Here is a 4,277-nt window from a genome sequence, read left to right on the forward strand (position 1 = left end):
GGCCTACTATGTGGACTGATTTTGAGAATGTTCTCTGAGCATTTTAAAAGATGGTTCACTATCTATTTTCAAGATGCAGAATAAACTAGTTAGCGCTATATTATAAATAAGTGCATATTTTTATTTCATGTTCCCATTTTTTATATGTTTGCATATTTCATAGATTTGATCTCCTAGGTTGAGAGGTAGTCTTCTCAGTTGCTAATGTGTTTTTGTATCTTGGATTTCTGTATTTTATATATTCATGATTATCTTCTTTATTTTATCTTTAGTCTTTATTTTCACCATTTCTTATATATTGTTTTACATGCATATCTTGTATATCTTGCATATCTTGTTAGGGGGGTTTTGCTATATCAGTTGTTAAACTTTAGCATGAATCAAAATCACCTGAAGGGCTTGTGAAATACAGATTGCTGGGCCCTACCCACAGGTTTTTTGATTCTGGAGGTCTGGTTTGAGGCCTGAGAATTTTCTGTATGATCCTATCGTAGCTCTTTTAATAGTTATTTTTATTCTAGTTGCACTTATTGACAGGAACAATATGGTTGGTATTGATTCTCTGATTTTATTTTATATACTGTTTTAATTTTTTTTTTTTGGGGGGGTCATGTGGCACAGCTTGTGGGATCTTAGTTCCCTGACCAGGGATTGAACCCATGCCCTTGGCAGTGAAAGCACAGAGTCCTAACCACTGGACCTCCAGGGAATTCCCAACTGTTTTAAATTCTGCCTCATCTTTTATCTTTTGTATCTTTTGCTATAGGATCTTACTTTGTTTTGAATATATGTCTTTTTTCCCGAAAATTTGGAAAGTTTATATTTTTTTCTTATGGTTGCCTTTATATTCATAATTTTCTTAGTCTTCATCTTTGATTTGAGATAATATCTATTTACTGTCTGTTACCAGGAGTGATGTATATTTTATACATTTTACAATAAATATTTTCAGTCTCCCTCTTCCCTTCACTGCACAGTTGGTGATTATGATTGTTATTCTAGCTTTAAATAGTAACAGTTGCACTGTTCTCACCTCCCCCTTCATAGTATGAAATTCTTTGCATCTTTGCCGTTGATTGTGCAGTGATCCATCTATCAAAATCCTATCCACTGTTCAACTTTGAACTTCATTTTTATTAAACTGTCTCTCACTTCTAGCCCAATCTCTCTAATCTCTGTATCTCCATCTTATATTGTAGCTTCCAGAGCAACTTGGATCTTAAGTATATACTCTGTTAGATTTGTATTTTTTGCTTTGATGTCTGAGACATACATTGAAGCTTATTGGCAGAAAGGCCAGTTTTCTATCCTTCTGGTCTGCATTCTTGAGCACAAATGTTTTATTTTGTGAAATGTCTACCCTAGTCTTTCTCCCATTTAAAAAACTAAATTGTTTATCTTTTTATTATTGTGTTTCAAGAGTTCTATATATTCTGGATACAAGCCCTTTATTAGTTTCTCCCAGTCTATGGCTTTCCTTTTTGTTTTCTTAACTGTGTTTTTTTTTCTTTTCTTTAATTAATTAATTAATTAAAATTTTTTGGCTGCGTTGGGTCTTCCTTGCTGTATGCAGGCTTTCTTTAGTTGCATCGAGCAGGGGCTACTCTTCATCACAGTGTGCGGGCTTCTCAATGCGGTAGCTTCTCATTGCAGAGCACAGGCTCTAGGTGCGCAGACTTCAGTAGTTGTGGCACGCAGGCTCAGTAGTTGTGGTGCACGGGCTTAGTTGCTCCATGGCATGTGGGAGCTTCCTGGACTAGGGCTTGAACCCGTGTCCCCTGCATTGGGAAGTGGATTCTTAACCAGTGTGCCACCAGGGAAGTCCTTAACTGTGTTTTTTGAAGGGCATTAATTAGTTTTAAATTTTGATGAAGTCTACCACTTTTTCTTTTATATTAATAGTTTTTTTATTAATAGTTTTAATGCTTATGCTGAGGTCTATAATTGATTTTGAGTGAATTTTTGCTTATGGTATGCAGTGAAGGTTGAGGTATTTTTTTCTAGTTATGGAAATTATAGCACTGATATGAGTGGCAGCGTATTACTAATCAGTTCTTGAAATGATTTATAAGAAAATGAGGATATAATTTTAAGACAGATAGATCAGGATAATGTCCAAGGTTTGCAGTGAGTGGATGGAAAACAGTTATAAAAGAAAGGATTTAGAGAGAGGCCAAGGAAAGGGCTCTTGACAAGAAAAGGGCTTGGGTGCCAGTATATCAGGCATAATGAAAGGAGAAAAATAAATGAAAATTGAATTTGATGGCAATGACAGTTTCTGTATCAAGAAACGATAGTGTCAATAATCAAAATAGAAATCAAAATCAGATTTGGAAGTAAAAATGGCTATTTTCTGGCATATTTTCTTTCCCATTAAATATATGTGTACTTTGCTGTTTAGCCCATGTGAAACTCAGTTTTAAGAAGATAAAAAGAGCACTGTCTATAGTTATTATACAATTATAGACTGAGTCAAGTTAAAAGGCTCAAGTCTTCAAGATCTCTGTAAGTATAACAAATAGAGGCTTTTAAAAGTCATATAGGATTATAACTATGCTTGCTCCATTCTTCCTCACCCACAGTTTTTGTTCCACATAGACAGCCACTTTCAACTCATTTGACTTGTGTCTGTTGGTGTTTATTCCCATATTTTATACAGCTATTTTACCTATTTTAAATGTAATCAATTTAATCATTATCAACATGTTAATATGAAAGATGGGGTTCAGAAAATTTCCTGCATTCATTTTTCTTCATATTTTCTCTGAAACTCCTTTCTCTGGTGCTTCATATTTTCTCTTGAACCTCCTGGATTCCTCCACTAAACTACTAATTTCCCAGTCATTACTCTCTTTCTTTATTCCTTTCTCCCTTCCTTCCTTTTTTTTTTTTTAATTTTTTTATTCTGGGAGATATTCTGTATTTTGTTTCCCAACCTATTGAATTTTTAAGGTTAGCATCATACTGTTTATTTCCAAAAGCACTTATTTATAGAATCCTGTTAATATTTCATTGCTATATAATCTCTTAGTTTTCTGTGATACTAATTATATGTTGTATGTATGTGCTCTTCTGTTCCTTGCCTTGTTTTTTCCTATTTGTTTGATCTTTCACATTATGGCTTTTGTCCAATTTTTGTGATCTTTAACTCTACATTAATACATTGAGGTACCAGAAAGATTATTGTAATCTCTGTGTCCATGGGTGGGTCTTGTAAAATGGTGGGCTTCACTGTGCAGCATTCAGTCAGATATTTAAGTCTTTCTTTTATATGACTCCAAATGTCAGTATCTGTAGGTGTTCTCATGATCTTCTCATTTTTTCAAACAAGAACGCTTCCATTATCTAACAACTACCAGCATTCTTAGAGTCTAGCAGAAGAAAGAAGTTGGGAGCCTATACTATATATAAACGTTTACTCATCCACTTCTTTCAGTATGGTACTCTCATCTACTTTCCCTGTCATCACTAAATTTGGAGTTTCGCAGTTGTACTTTGTCTGGATAATAAATTCCTATTTCTTTCCAGTTAGGAGAATTGGGTGTATCAGCTGCTCCTTTCATTTTATAAGCCCCACCTTCCACTCTCATGCAATGTCTCCAGTTATAGTGCCTTTCTGTTGACAGCTGTGTCACAGATTACCTTGCTTCTAAGTGGCATCCTCATCTGCTAGCATTTTATTTAAGTCACTCAGTTCTGCTGTTAATTTACAGTCCTTTATTTGCTTTCCTTTCAAAATTTCCTAATACTTTCATTCACTGTTGTCTCCTCAACATTTTAGATTTTATGAGTAATGCCCTTCATCCCCTATTGTCATTTTAATGGAGTTTCAGGAAAATGTAGAAATAAATGTCTTATTTAACCACATAGCCCTTATTAATACTCCTATTCATTTTATTTTTTATCCCTTCATCCTAGGCTTTCCAAATGTTACGTGTTTGTCTTTCGTCCTGTTTGTCACCTGTTCTTTATGTTTTCCCTTACTTTACTGATTTATAAAGTATACATTGTTTCATTTAAAAGCAGTTTAAGCTACATGCACCCATGGATGTTATTTGCATTTGAGCTTTCTTTTATACTGGTAGGTTAGGTTTGAAATAAAGTCTATTTTTAAATTGCATATTTTTGAAATTTTATTAAAAATAGTGGGAAAATTTACAAGTGTGATATTGATGATGATGATAGCTACTTTATTGAATGTTTACTACATGCCAGGCATTAAATATTTTACAGTTATTAACTCTTTTCAATGATGATTTTTTTGTACTCCTTTTTAG

The 4,277-nt window shown here is 33.8% G+C and overlaps 1 protein-coding gene across 6 annotated transcripts in view; it reads left to right on the forward strand.

Moving 5' to 3' along the window:
* Window positions 1–4,277, forward strand: part of LOC101324695 (zinc finger protein 529) — a 149,742-nt gene that overhangs the window by 134,225 nt on the left and 11,240 nt on the right. Inside the window, exon 1 of one of the 6 annotated variants that reach the window (XM_073796515.1) lies at window positions 2,487–2,505. The exons of the other annotated variants lie outside the window; for them this stretch is intronic. The gene's annotated coding sequence lies outside the window, so the exon portion shown is untranslated. Of the gene's footprint in view, window positions 1–2,486; window positions 2,506–4,277 lie in introns of those variants that run through there. 6 annotated transcript variants of the gene reach the window in all.

Source organism: Tursiops truncatus, chromosome 19, assembly GCF_011762595.2.
Source record: "Tursiops truncatus isolate mTurTru1 chromosome 19, mTurTru1.mat.Y, whole genome shotgun sequence".
Lineage (NCBI taxonomy): Eukaryota > Metazoa > Chordata > Mammalia > Artiodactyla > Delphinidae > Tursiops > Tursiops truncatus.